We start from the raw sequence: 15721 nt of genomic DNA, 5'->3' as shown, positions 1-15721 counted from the left end.
TACTGAAGCTGTCCTTGTATGCTCTGCTGCTGAGCTTGTTTGTGTAAAATCCCCTAGCCAGCTCACAGAGTTTCAGGTGTGTACACAGCACGAATACACTTTTTATACACCCACCACAGTCCAGCGACGGTCTATCCAAGATCCGTCAGATTGGGTAAATGAATGGAAAGGCATTTATTTTTATGTTAATTCTCTTAGCTGCTACCTGACTTGGTACAAACATAACATATTTTCTTCTGGCCCAATACATCAGTAGAGGCAGTTTGAGAGGCTAGCACAACAAAGGAGCCTGGGAAATGCCACAGAGGCTTCTCTGGATTATCAGTGTTCGTGAGACACATGTAAAGTGCACCTCTCTATGAAAAGACATCATTACATATTCGTCATTTAGATCAAGGAGAAAATATGTTTTTTAGAAGTCTGTCAGCAGTCTTGTTTTGAACAGTTTTTGTGGTTCAAAAACTACATTATCCTAATGATGAGGCAGTGCCACTAGTGCTTATTCTGGTTCAACCTTGGCACAAGTCCCCTGTGGAAAAGGTATGAGCCCTAGCCATTCATTTCCCGGAAGGCATAGTCTAGCTTGCTTTGCTTGTCTGCCTGTTTCCTGCCTACTCCTGGCACAGGCACCTAACGTGGTGTCAAGGTTTACTGTTACTTGCAGGCACTGTCCTCATCTTTCAGTATAAAAGTATGGTTTGAATATTGCTTGCACATTTCTTCTGCCATGCCTTCTGAGAGGCTCAAGAGACATCTACCACTCTTGCTATAACAATAGTTTCTAACGTGACTCCCGAGTCTCCCCTCTACTGCTCTGTGTTGAGCCACCTGTAATCTGTTATGAGTTTTTAATGTGACACATTGTTTGCAAATTGATAGGCCTTTTGACCTTTTAGGTTCTGGGGCTGTCTGCTCTCTTCAATTGTGACTTTACTACAAGGAAAGTCTCAGTGGAGTACTGGATGGGGATGGTTAGCTATCATCTTTGTAAATATGGGTGAAGTATTTATAGCTGCAAACCTAGGAGTCCTTGGTTTATTTAATAATTTTACCAGATCTACATTTCCTTGCTCAGAAGGCCATGTAACAAATTTGTAAGCACTCTACATTAGTTTTTTTGCTGCTCACCAAAAGAGGTGTAACCATTAAAGTCCTTGAATCCAGTATATAAAAATAGGTTTGATTTATTGAAGCTTAGTTCCAGGTTAAGTTAATAATAAAGAGATATGTAGATGTAATTGTAACCTCACCAGGAGCAGTTCTCCTGTCGCTCAGCCTGCCTGCCATCAACTGCCATTCCACACACAAGCCAGGCACCAAACATTCTATGATGTTGATGCAGAGCTCACCCAGAAATATCACCAACCCAGGGTCCAGGTCACTCCGGTGGGGCCCATAACACCGAAGTACAACACACCTAGTCTCACACACACACTTTACCCCAGACCCTTGCATATATATATATATACACAACATGGGTTGAGTGTATTCTTTCCTATGACAGGATACCTCTAAGCACAGATTTTTAACACCAACATTTGTTTTCATCAATAATCCTACTAAACTAATCTATGCATCAATGTACCCCACCAATTAGGTCGATGGACCAATTAGTTGAGCAAGTTGATGGTGATTGTCAAGACCAGCTTAACCTCACTACAGCAATACATTGATTTGCATAATTAATTGACTCTAAAGAATCACAAACACCTGAAATCATTTAAAAGATTTTATGTAATTTATTTGCATAAAAGAAAATTAGTATTTATTCTGTCATTATTAATTCTCAGTGAGCATTGCTATTTATTCAGGCAATAAATCAAATAAAACTGTTTAATAAAAATCATGGAGAGAAAATTCAGGTTCACATTAATTGCATTATTCTCTAAATAAAACATCAAACCTTGGTCAATGCAACTGAAAGTGAAATTCTGCATGAAAAGATCAGAGAAACCATACTTAAAACATGCATTTAATTCTAAAGATTTCTACACTAAAACCTGCCTACCCAGCATCTCTAAAACCCCAACTATACTTACTAACCCAAGCCTCCTCGGATGCAGTCTCTCACCCAGGCTTAGTGTCCCGCAACAAATCTCCAACCTACAGGGGTTTATCAGTGAGCAGTCTGGCATAGTTTCAGGCTCCCAGCATCTCTGCAAACAGCTGCAGTGCAAAGAACATCTCCCTCTGCAATCAGCTCCAATGACATTAAAACCCAATTTTGCTCTGATATTTATACTGTATTTGCTGGCCCTCTACCCTCAAATGTTTCAAGCCTTGTCGTTTTCCTTTCTCTGATTGGTCATGACATTGCAATTATTAGCTTTCGGGATGTTCGTTAATCGACAATGTATTTGTTAATTTTCAGGATGTCCATGAATAACTTGCTGATTAAAAAGCTGACAGATACAAATTCGACTGTCCATGCATTTCTTAACTCCCAGGATGTCCGTGTACATCTTTGTTTGCAAACTGGTAGATACACGTTCAACAGTTCCTGTTTTCCTCATCAGGCCTTTTTAAATGTTCTTTTTCAGTGAGTCGGCTGTTTCCATGTTGTCATTTTTGAAAGGCACTATGCTTTTGTCCTTGGCAGACATTCAACTGTTCTCGTGGTGATCACTTTGGCCCGCAGCCACTTCACCAGCATTCATATCAAGTGGCCTCGAATCATAGTTAGCTGAGGTTGCAAAATGTTTTCAGTGAAGACAGAGCATAGACGAGCTTTCTCTCAGCAAAATGATGTAAGCCTTTCTACTGCGCAGAACCGGGGAAAGCGAAGCCATTTTGGAATTGGCAACCCACCAAAACTACGATAAACAGAAAAAGAAAATGTAAATACACAGAATATATGAGTTTTCTGTCCCCACAACCACCAATGCTAATATTTACCCTTTAAAACTGTTACCTAGCAGAAAAGCATCACACTCACTGCAAGCCATTAAAAATAAAGCAGAAAAGCAACATGGAAATGCACAATGCACATTACAACACAGACATGCATTGTTACACCACTTAAATGCAGAAACTAGATTAAACATGCGTTTTACATCACCAATTAACCCCTTCAGTGCTGCGTGAATTTCGCTGCAGTGCTGAAGGGTTTAAAAGCGTATTGGCTCATGACGGAAATGTTCCGTCATCAGCACCGGAGCACCGACGCTGATGACGGAACCGTTCCGTCATGAGCATGGAAGGGGTTAATATGTTATTCAAACCTGTTAGTGCAAAGCATTTCCCACATGTAATGTGTGTTTTTATTAATACACAGCAATCAAAATTAATATATTACTTTGTTATGGGGGTGATTGATCTGAATGAGGTACACACAAAATCTTCTGTATCTCGCTCCATCAATGTCATCAGGCATTCTACCACTTACACTAGCTAAGCAACAGGGAAGTCTAAGCAAGGGAAATGAAAGACATAAGCCAGATGTAACTTATCCCCCTTCCTTAGAAAAACAACAAACTGAAGTTAATAAAATAAACATACACATCAATAATCACAATGCAATATGAAAGAAACACATTGCATTGCATTCTCAAATATACGACAAATGGATTCTCAATTATAACAATATAATGACAATTGCGATCTCAAATATAACAACAAATGCATTCTCCAATATAACGACCCCATCCCCCTCCCTGGGGAAAATTAAATTAAACCTTGCTGCCCCACATTGGCATATCACTACATGTTCCTATAATCCACAACCTGGACACACAGGTCCCTAAACTTCTTAAATTGAGTTGGAGAACACTGCTCCTATAACCTCTACATTCCTCTAATCAAGAACTGGGACACACAGGTCCAAAAAGAATTAGAGCACACAGCTCCCACAACTTCCACATCCAATAATAAATACAATATGAACTCCTCTAAAACATTAGAGCACTTGCGTGGTTCATATTAACAAAATTGAGCAACCTACGGCTCTTAACAACATTAAACTTGAAAAGAATGGAGCGCCTCAAAAATAAGCACCGAAGTGGCTCCCCCAAAAGTACACATCCAATATGGAGCGCCTCAAACATGAGTACCGATAAGTCCAAACACAGGAACAACTGATCTACAATTAAACCTCAAACACGCCTAGTAGTATTTAATACTACTGCAATTAATCATCAGAGTTAAATAAAGTTGAGCACCTCAACATAAGTTGAGCACGTGAGTAGCTCAATCCATTCAAAGTAAACTAACTCAACACATTGCTTAATTCCAAAACAGATTAAGATACCTAAATCATCAAGGAATAACAATACCATACATCAGTAACAAGTAGAAATACATAAAAGTAGCATACACATCCCCAAAATTGTGAATTATGTAATAAACAATAGGATGGAAAAGTTGGTCAATATAAATAGTAAAGCATATTACACAGTTTTAAAAATAAGAAATTAAAACAACAAAAGTAGTCCCTATCGTCTGAATGTTGAAATTCCAACAGTGCGATCTCTCACCCGAGCTCATCATCAAAGGCCATATCTGGCAAAGTCCTCACAGTCCTCCGAAAGCTTTTAACTATTCCCAATAATTTTCCAAACTCAGAAGAAGCGTGCGCGTCGCTGTAAAGTAAACTAGACAGGCTTTGAATCTAATATCCCTGGGTCATTGTGCACCCGATCTCTAACAAGGCTGCACGTAAGCAACACAACGCCGGAGGGGGGGGGGGGCTCCAGGAGCTCAACGTCGTTCCACAACCGCCTCTTCATAGAGAAGACGTCATAGCCTCTGGAGAAGCATCAATGTACCGATGACAATGACATAGGTGAGGCTGTACGCTCTCCGTGTGTGCGCGCAGCAGGCAGCTCGTGCAGAGTTTTAAAATGGAAAGCATCAGTTCAACGGCCAGCATGCGAGAAATTGTCAGAGGTGAGCAAATCTTTAGAAAGAAAAACGTGCCAATGTAAAACAAATAAAAACGCTCACCGCATAAGTACAGATTCATTTTGAATAATCCTTCCGCCCCCACACAGATGTTCATGCTATGTTTGTACAATGTAATAGCTTTAAATTTACAATTATTATGCTCACACCGGTTCCCTGCAGGTAAATAGATGATCGTGTGACTTTAAAAACTACGTGGTGCTTACAAAATAATATCCAGTAGGTGGCAGCAAACAACCAAATAATCTGATAGGTTTCCTCCTTTTGTTCCGTCTCTTTGACGTAGATCAGAAATATGGTAGGTATTTCTCCTTCGTGTTAGAATTTTCTTCCCTCGTTCCGTTTTTTAAAGCATATCCTCACATATCAAGTGTGCGCTACTTCTCCTAAATTGTAACAGGCTCAGTGAGTGAATAAATAACTTGGGCTGCATGCAGTAAATGACTTGGGCTGTATGTAGTTCTCCTTAAATCCTATTTTCACAGAAGTTAAATAAAAGGCTTCACAGCAGCTGTTTGTGCACTAGGACTCGACAACCAGCGTGAGAGCAGGCAATTAACTAAGTTTACTCTTTGTCAGAGACAGGGCACAGCTGTCATCATAATTGTAACCCCACCAGGAGCAGTTCTCCTGTCGCTCAGCCTGCCTGCCATCAACTGCCATTCCACACACAAGCCAGGCACCAAACATTCTATGATGTCATCAGGCATTCTACCACTGACACTAGCTAAGCAAAAGGGAAGTCTAAGCAAGGGAAATGAAAGACATAAGCCAGATGTAACATAAGGCCTAGTCCCTTTTGCTTAAAAGGTGTACACCCAATAATACTCATTTTAAGCTGGCTACCACTACCAGTAATAGACCATGACACAATTCTACTAATTTGAGTGTCTACTGGCTTTCCCACAAAATCTATGTAGTATGTCACGACTTGGTCTCCTAGTTCACCCATAATGTATATAGTGTGCATGACCGTGCATGGTTACATGAGGGGTAGGGTACTACTGAGTGGGGTTGACCCAGTTGAATGTAGCCACTAAATTATGATATATTCTAGAATGCTTGATCCGTGTCTGCTCTACTGATTCCCCCTCCCTCAATATTGTTTGTTAAACCAAGTACACCTGTCTGATTCGAATCGAGATCCAGGAGTAAGGAGCAAGAAGGATCTTTTGTTGCTCACTGCGCCTGGACTAGGCCAGTTCAGGCAGGTCATACTGAGGCCTAACAAGGGCTAACACTTGAACAATGAAGTGGCCAATGACATGGCCAAGGCTGCAACCTTACACAGAAAGATGGGCTACCGTCCCAACCCCACATCCTCTGTTAAATTCTTCTAAAGGGAGAGAACCCAGTGGAAGCACCTCATTATCTAGAGAGCTATCTGCAAGCCAATGCAAATTCTGAAAGTGGCGGTTCATCTGTGGCTCATAGCCGTGGAGATTTGATACACTTGCTCTTTATTAGGATTCCCCTGTAAGTTATGTGGCTAAGTTTAATTTGACCAGACTATGGGTTTGTGGTGCCTTTGCTATAATAGAATATATACTGAGCGTTTTGACTTCACCTTGATCAACTAACTTTTATCAAGGAGCTGTACACAACTGTGTAGAGTAAGACGAGGACCTAAGGCCGAATTCTTGAAAGTCTTCTTTTAAATGGTATGGAAAATACTAAATAGGAGAAGGAAATGGTTTGCCCTGTCTGTAATTGTGCTTGCGTGATCCTGCATGCCCAAGCCCAGTATTGCCAGTATTTTGGCGTGAGGACGTTGGTTGACCCCACATGCTGAGACCAGAGACCTGCAACAACACATATCCGCCGTAATTTTTAGATTGAGCACCCCGAGGAGCATGTGCTTCGCTCTGTATGTACTGTTGCTGTGGGACACTATCACAGGGGCACTTCTGCCAGTGTGAGGCTTGTGCACCTTCATTCTTCATTGGCATTGTATTTAGCACTTTTGTAGTGGTGAGGATGGCAGCATGAGGCCTCCGTGCTTGCATTCTGATTTGCCATTGTGGTAACTCTTTCTTCATCAATGTCTGTGTTCTGCATTTGCTGTTAATGAACCTTTTAATGAGCAGATTTTTTAGCTGAAAGTTCTGGAGTCGGCTGCATGCCTGTGCTATCCACTGACTTAACACTTCATCATTTGACATCCTCCCCCCCCCCCCCACTCCTTCTGGCAGCCTTGAACAGAGAGACCACTGCTGCCCTTGATTTTTAGGCAACGGGTCAGGCACAGGGCCCTTGCGGTCATTTGAAAGACGACTATCGAAAACTGAATCCCATGACAAACTCTGCCGACAAGCATAATAAAGCACAGTCTCGCCTTGGTTACATTTTTGGGATTACGCGCACAATTATATTCTCTACTAAGTACGCATGGGCATAAAACCTAGAAAAGTTGAAGAGTAACATAGACACACATTGAGAAGAATTGTTGATGCATACATCTTTATGCAACTAAAAGTCATATACAATTGGGACAGGGTAGGTATGGGTCTTGTGGCCAGGTACCTACCAAATACAAATGATGAAAGTGATTATTGTAATTGTTGGGGTGATGATGAATTAGTGGGTTTTGCTCTGGTACAAAAACCTACATGGATGAGTGTCAGAAGCTTCATTTTCGATATTGCTGTAGTGACAGTCTCACAATTTTTTGTTCCCTGTCATCTTGGAATTAACTCACCTCTTCTTACCATTCTTATTTTGTTTCCCTAATCCGTTTTCCTTTTGTTCATTCTTTGTCACCTGACCTGTTGTCATACTGTGTTGGTTTCTGTTTCCTATCTCCTGCCCCAGTGTGGTAAGTTTCCAGCTATGGTGGAAGGAAGACTATTTGGTCAGGATGTTGGGACCAAAGAGCCATTCACAATGATGAGAGTTGAGGGGAAGGTCGGCCTTCCCTTTATGTCATCACTTCATCCATCGGTAGTGTGGCCGGCTGAGCCACCAAAAAGACTTTGCCATTCAGTTGATGTAAATGTAAATGTAAATGTATTTGAGCTTGTAAAGCGCACTGCTACCCGTCCGTAGGTTTCCTGGCGCTGTATAACTCTGGGGAACCCGTCCTGGCTCTTCCTGTGGGATGGTCCCTGCTTGGAGTCCCCAAGGTGGAGCCAGGATGGTCCCTGCTTGGAGTCCCCAAGGTGGAGCCAGGCATCCCCGGAATTGATGGGGCCATTGTGGAGATTAGGCAAGCTAATGCCCAGAGTTGCCGAGTGGAACCCCTGATTAGAGTAAGCACCGAAGCGAGAATTATCGAGTCCGCTGACCCAAGTCCACGACCCTGCCGCGTCGGCAATTGAACCCTGGTCCCGGGCCGACTTCTGCTCCCGGGTCTGCCGCCTCTAACCAGTGAGCCACACTACTCCACTGCTTTAATTGATAGTAATTAATTACTTTTACTTGGCTTTTTTTTATAATACATTCATTAACACTTAACTTTGAAAGTGCACAAATATGCTAATGTTACATAAAAATGGACTTTCCCCTGTTACCCATTACAGACGTGTGTCCTCCTTACCTGTCCCCAGGTGAGAAAGAAATAACGCTGAACCCATATCATGAGGGCCGCCACCTGGGACAATGAGAATATTAAAGGTATCCTATTGGGAAACCTCATTATCTTTTTTAGGTCTGGGCTTTGACAGTGCAGTGGAAATCTGGCCTGTTGCATTCTTCGTCCAGTGTCATTTAGCCATTTGCTTGAGACTTTGGGCCATATGTATCATTCAAAATTGCGATCGCAAAAGCTGAAATTTGCAGAACTTGGTATGTATTAAAGAAAAACTGCTTCGCAAAATAAGGAATCGCAAAATTTGTGATTCGTTATTTTGCAAATGCATTTAAGGAATCACAAATTGCGATTCCTTAAATGGAATGTATGAGGCACCCAAGTTGTACGAATATGGCATAAGGAATCGCGAATTACCACCTACTACAGGTTGAATGTAATTAGCGATTTCTTTCAAAAATTCACATTTTTGCATTTTTCAAAGTGGCATGTGGCACACACACATGCCCTTAAGGCATGTATGTGCACCACATGTGCACCCATGCTCATTTCAGGGGTGCAACAGGGTGTCCTTTTGACACCCTGGCACCCTTGAAATTGCATTCTCAATTTGGGATTCTCTAATTGAGAATCGCAAATTGAGAATGTCTTCCCATTCATTCCTATGGGCTTCTAGGCCCATAGGAATGAATGGGGAGGTATTCCTTAATTGCGAATCGCAATTTGCAATTTGCATTTAGGGAATATGTAGGATTCACAAAATTATTTGCAAATCCTACATTCATAGCGTTTTACGATTCTCAAATAGCGATTCGCAAAAGATTGCTATTTGAGAAACGCAAAACCAAAGTTTCATACATATGGCCCTTTTGTTCTTCATGTATTTGCTCAACCTATCTCTCACATAATGCTATTTATTGGCAGTTTGAATGTATCCTTCCACCACCATGCCAAGTCATGTATTGATCTGTATGATGAACTGCTTTACAGCTATAGTCCTCTGTCTGCTCTGGCTGGCCTCACCCGTGGTCTCTTTCTGTTGCAGTAACTCTGTAAACATTCGCTCATTAAACTCAGACCTTTTAATTTTGCCAATACGTTTTCGAGATTTTACTTAGCCATACCTTTATTAGTACCCCAATTCCAAATATGTGATATAACCTTTAGCCTTTGGTATTTTTCCAATCCAACCATCCGATTTTTGGGTGACTCAACTCAAAAAAAAATTCAAAAATATCTTTATTCGGTTTTCAATATGAAAGCCACAAAAGTACAAATTTACACGGTAAAACACCATTAAAAATAAACAAGAGCATTAAAAATTCATGATATGTTAAAAATAAGGTCTCTTATTCTGTTCAGTACATTTGCTGGAGTCCGTATTAAGACAAGTTCTCAGATTACTCACAGATTCATACGGTGTTTAAGGCACATTCTAAGATAGTGTGCCACAGATTTTGAGACTAGGGGATTCTCCAAGAACTGCAGTGCCAGAAATGCTGGACGACATCTTCTGACCTTCATTACTTTTAAAATTGGTAATATCCATCTCTTACGGAATGGCGAATAAAAAGTACAAAAGAAAAGAACGTGGATTGTGGACTGAGGAGAGTTAAAGTCGCAAGGGCACGCTGTTTTATTATGTGTCCAGTTGTTCTGGGTGGGAAATGAAACCATGATATGGAAAAGATTGAACCTGAAACGGGTGAGCAATAACTTTTCAAATTGAGTCAGGTCTTGCTGCAGATATGGTTGTATAGATGGAACAGTTTGTATGATGAGGCAGTGTTGTACTGATGGTTTGCCTATTTCTGTCATCAGCCTTAGTTGGGTTAAGTGAGACAGACATATCTTTTTTAGCTCTTTTTTAGCTATGTCTGTTACTGACTGTGGGTCATTGAAGAACCTCAGGAGGCCAATATCTGCAAGGAAGGTTTTTACATAGTGTAACCACTTTATCTTTTCCATGTGCTCTAGGTTCATGCAGTCCTCAATGATTGCTCTAGTGAGTGTGCATTCGTCCGTAGCCCAAATTCTACGCCATAGCATTATGGGTTGGATCTTGATAAGGTCGGAGATATGTTCCACTCCAAGTTCTAGGTGGCATCCGAAGGTGGTCGTGCTCTTTGGAACTGCTAGTAGAAATTTGAGGAAGGTGTTTTCAATTCTTTGAATTTGTTCAGCATTTGCAATTCCCCAAACTCCTGCTCCGAATATGGCCGTGCTAATGCATTTTGCATTATAAATCTTTAACACTTCTACCAGGGGTTTTTTCCCTAGGCGCAGAGAGAAGGCTTTTAGAGCCCGCACTGTTCGTATAAGCGATAGCTTGCGGGAATTGATTGCGTCTTTCCATTTGAACTCCTCGTCGATGATGATACCAAGATATGGATAGGTTTTTGTTGTTTCAAGCGGTAAATTGTCCACAAAGATTGTTTTCACCCTTTTCCCCTTACTGCCAGCATGCATCACAAAGGTTTTCTTTATGTTAACTTTAAGGTTAAGATTAGTCATGAAAGAGCAATAGTTGTTTAAAGCTCTTTGTAGCTGAATCGGAGTTCGAGCGAGGATCACCGCATCATCGGCGTATAACAATGCCGGGATTGGTCGCCGGCCTGCTGTTGGAAAGTCTTTTGTTCCCTGTAACATTGCTGCCTCTAGACATTGGTGACTCAACTCATAAACTAGGGCAAAAGTCAGACATTTCCACTGACAATTTATCATTCTGTAGGGCACTGCTGCAAGACAATGAAAACAAAGCAAAGCGAAGTCCAATCTAGAATCCTTTTTATTAAATAACTGCTGGTTATTATATATTTCGTTCATTACTAGTGTTTTAGTGCATCAAATAAACGTACTTTATTTTAATTTATGTTTCAGGATGTAACAATGCTTCATATGTTAGTTTTGTTTAGAACATATTATAAGAAATGTCACATGTCTACCTTTGAATGACCAGTAAGGTGACACCTTATCAGTGGGACTGCTACAAAAAAATCTGTAAAATTCTACAAGAACATTAATGTATGAAGGGGAAGTTTCTCAACTATAAATGAAGTGTACCCTATGGCAGCAGCAGGGCCCCATGCAGAAGGCATCATTGTTGCACCTAGAATGCATACTGTCATAATATGTGTCACGCAGCTGCTTGGCAGAAGTACAATTGGGCTGCTGTTGGACTGTGCCTTAATTTTGATGGTAGAGTTTTTGTTTTGGAAACTTACCCGTACTGGGGAATGCTATGATGACTGAACTTTAATACTACTCTGCTTCCTCATCTGCAAATCATGGAACCCATTTAGAAAAGCCCTGGAGCTGTAACCTGCATCTGTTCGGGACCCCATTTACCATAAATGATCCTCTTCTCTATCCTGGAGGTACGGCAAACCCACTTTGCCTGTTTGCATCCTGGCCCGGTGACTCTAGATGCCATGAGTGCTGCAGTAGATTGCAACCTGAAGTGGGCCAGGACTCCAGAGAGTGGTCGCTTGAGGGGTTAATGTTTGTACCTGCATTGAGGTGAGATGGCATGGGGTCCCTGGCTGAACGGCTCGCTCTAGGTCACTTTGAGTGGTGGTGCCTGGAAGTGGGGGCTGAGAGGTGCGGGTGCCATGGTTGGCGCCTATGGAACACAACATAGACTATGAGTTTACATTTGGATGCTATGGACAATGACACATACAAGGATATTGCTCCCCTCATCCTCAAGCTTTCTTTGGGTGATGTTTGTGCCCTTCGCCTCTTGGGCAAGATCGCTATGGGCTACGAGAGGCCTTGGTGACGCATCGCTCCCCCTTCTCTCCCACTCTATCGTTTGCAGTGCCAGTTCCAATCTCTGCCTTCGCTGTATAAGGGGCCTGAGACAAGGTGCAGTCTAAGGAACATTCCACGGTCCGCCGCCTGAATAGGCAAGGTGGCCGCTGAATTGGCATGCCGGCAGACTAGGCAATGTTGGTACCACTATACTGGAAAGCAAAAGGAATAACTTAATCTGGACAACAACAATTTTTCATTTGGTGCATGCTGCTCTACAAAATCAGCACAAAAAATTTTAGCAAACCCTAGTCTATTCTGATAGTGCAAGCACTGATGTACAGGATATAGATTTGAAGGCATCCTGTTGGACATAAAAAAACAAGACAAATTGATGGCAAAAAAGACACTCTCACAACCAGGGTTGATAAAATGAAAGAACGGCTTGATAAGTTTACAGAATGCCTTGACATACCTGCGAGATACATTTTGGATATTGAATATGGCAGTCAGGAGATGGGGATGAAGGCAACAACAGGTGGAAAAGATTCTGGAAGTATTGTAAGCCAAGAATGAAGATTTAGAGGCAAGTTCAAGACTAAACAATCTTTGCATTTTGAGCGTTTCTGATTCCACCAACACAGGGCTAATTGACACAGTTTTTGAAAAGCTATTCAAAGACCTTTTTGTTGAGGGTGCATTCTCCCTGATATTTATTGTGGTGAGTGCCACTTGCTCTTTGGCGTCTTCCCCACCCTTGGAGGAGCTGGCCAAGCCCATCTTAGCAAGAATTCTGAATGATTGGGACTGAGATCTGGTGCTCTGATTGACTAGAGACTAGAAAGGCCTGGGCCTGAGGAATCCAGCTTTTAACTGTAGCCAGATTTTTCAATAGCTGTCCAGGAGATGCATAAGGCCTTTCTACTGGTGAAAATAAAACTGCTCCAAAGCATAACTTTAAAAATGCACTACTCTTTTTACCCCACCAAATTGGGAAAACAGTGACAAAAAGCTTCTTCTTCATTGACCCTCAACGTGCCTTGAAATATCTCAAATCGGAGACCTTGATGCCTTCTTCCCAGGGACTGATAACTAGGACTGGTGTTCCTTCCAATGCACTTGGATGAAAATCACTGATACTGTTATCCAGCTAAGACTAACTGTTTAAATACCTTTGAACCTTTGTTTGTTAGAGTTGCATTATGAAGGTTTGCAATTTTGCAGTAGAAGGCACTTGGAGAGTGGCTGGGTGGGGATTTCCTTTTTATTTTTCCTCCTTGGTGGAAGTACTACGAGGGTTGCTATGTGTAAATCGACAGACTTGCGGATTGAGGTGCTTAGTTAGGTCCATAAATAGCACTGACAAAGATATTTCTATTTTGCTATAGTATTCCACAATAATTGAACTTCTAGTAGCTGGAATGGTGGTTAGGCGAATGCTATTTCACCAATAGCAGCTTTTGAGCTCTGCAGGCATGATGTGCTTCTAGTTGCCTTTAAGTTTTTATCAACTGTTAAAGTTTGGTGGGAATGTATTCAGATGGTAAGCTTCACTGAAGAGGGATTTGGTGTGGGATGACGTTATTAAGGGGGGAATGTTTGCTTTCTGCTGACTGAACTGATACATTAATGAGATCCTTAAATTGCCCTTGTGTGCTCCAGTTTGATGCTGTAGGGGAAAGCATTGCAGGCTCTCGTCTGCAATGAAAGATTGTTAGTGATCTCCACAACCCTAGGATAAGTAGATACATCCTTGCATATCTTAGTCGGCAAGCCATAGATGTAGCCTACCTACAAGAAACTCTCCTTGCAAGCATATAAGATCAGTTGTTTGCCAGAAGTTGGGGTCCCCATAGATATTTCACTTTGTATAATTCCCACTCTAGAGGGATTGCAGGTATAAATAGGCATAGTGTGCCCTTCGGTTTTCTGCGATCCGATGTAGATATTATACTTCAGGGTTCCATAAATAAAGAGCATGTAGCGATGATTAACTCCTATGGGCCCAATACAAACTCTTCTACATTCTTTGACATAGTAATTTCCCACTATATTGTGGGGTGGAGATTTAAATGTAATTTTGGATGCACATCTGTACAGATCTACCAAATCTAACAAGCTCCCCCTTCACCCATGCTCGCTCTCCAGAATATTATAATGAATCATTATCACAATGCTTGTTGATGTCTGTCAGCTTAAATATCCAACAACTAAATATTACTCATTGTTTAGGATGACCTCGTTGTTTACTAGCTAGTAACAAAAGAAGCATGTGCCCCTGCAGTTGATATTTTGCCGTGACTGTCAGACCATTCCTCCGTGACATTAGTGTTGCTATTGATTTTGCAGACCGCCTTGGCTATTCCCCTCCAATATTCTATTAGATCCTATCTTTAAGGAAGAACCAAGGCAAGGCACTGAAGATTCCAGAAGCTCATCTTTGTGGGAGGCCTTCTGTATAAGGGGGATTTACAACTCTAAACAACCAGGTATATTAAAGTCACTTTATCTCAATTTGGGGCACTAGAGAGAACTTAAGGCTCGGGAAGGGGAATACACTAAAACTCGTGAGAGCACATTCATAAAACATTAGTAGAATTAAGGAGCTAAGTGGGATATGAAGTACATGGCAAGTATGCAACGGCAGAACAGTATGGGGAGGGAGAACTTCCCAGTCACAAATTGGCCAGGCTATTGCATTCTAACTGGGTTTTGAGGGATATTCTTTGAAATGGTTCATGCAGATGGAATTTCTGTTACAGCCACATCCAAGATTTGGATGTGTTTACTCATTATTATATTGGCCTTCACAAAGCCAAGGCCAATATATTGAAGAATGCTGTAGATGATTATAGCTCTAGAGATAATCAGGCGTGGTTTGTGGCTTATGAAAGAAGAGATTAAGAATAGTTGGAAAATCCATACCCAGTGGAAAAGCCACGGTGTGCATTGCTGAAGAAGTGTGCAGAAGCATTAGTCTCATAATAACAATCTGTATATGAAAAAGCCTGTGAAAACCTGTGAAAGTGGAGCTCTCCCTTTGACAACGTGCTATGCAAACAAATGATGGACAGAATGCTAAATAAATCATACATTCACCCCCCAGTCAAGAGATATGGGTTAAAGCCATCGTTCTTTTGCTCACCACCATTCCACCCTAGTTTAGACCCAGCCATATGCAAATCAGTCTTGACCCTGTGTTTCATGGGAACAGTGCAGACCGAACTGCTAAGCCAGGTCCTCCCTGGACCGGAAACAAGCATCCTGGGATCGGTTTCTGGATATTACCCTTCATCAGCCAGGCTAGCTTGAATCCAGTGGCACAATGTGCAAGGGACCCACATCTGGGCATACCTATCCCACTTAGGGTGAAAAGTGCTATGCAAACAAATGTTGGACGGAATGCTGAATAAATCCAACATTCACCCCAGTCAAGAGATCTGAGTTAAATCCATCATTCTTTTGCTCACCATGCCACCCTAGTTTTGACCCACCCATATGCAAATCAATCTTGACTCTGTGCCTCATGGGAACAGTGCAGAC

General features: G+C 41.7%; 1 protein-coding gene and 1 long non-coding RNA gene across 2 annotated transcripts in view; one reads left to right on the top strand and one right to left on the bottom strand.

Moving 5' to 3' along the window:
• The window catches only part of SCP2 (sterol carrier protein 2), a 336550-nt gene that overhangs the window by 26385 nt on the left and 294444 nt on the right, over window positions 1–15721 (top strand). The gene's annotated exons all lie outside the window — the stretch shown is intronic.
• Window positions 1716–5099, bottom strand: LOC144807808 (uncharacterized). The gene is made up of 2 exons (XR_013606450.1): window positions 4473–5099; window positions 1716–2813 (listed from the first exon to the last, which is right to left on the bottom strand). It is a non-coding gene; the product is annotated as an uncharacterized LOC144807808 (long non-coding RNA).

The sequence above is a fragment of the Lissotriton helveticus genome, chromosome 1_2, assembly GCF_964261635.1.
Source record: "Lissotriton helveticus chromosome 1_2, aLisHel1.1, whole genome shotgun sequence".
NCBI classification, from domain to species: Eukaryota; Metazoa; Chordata; class Amphibia; order Caudata; family Salamandridae; genus Lissotriton; species Lissotriton helveticus.
The sequence above is the reverse complement of the archived record's forward strand: the minus strand, read 5'-3'. Positions and strand labels throughout refer to the sequence as shown.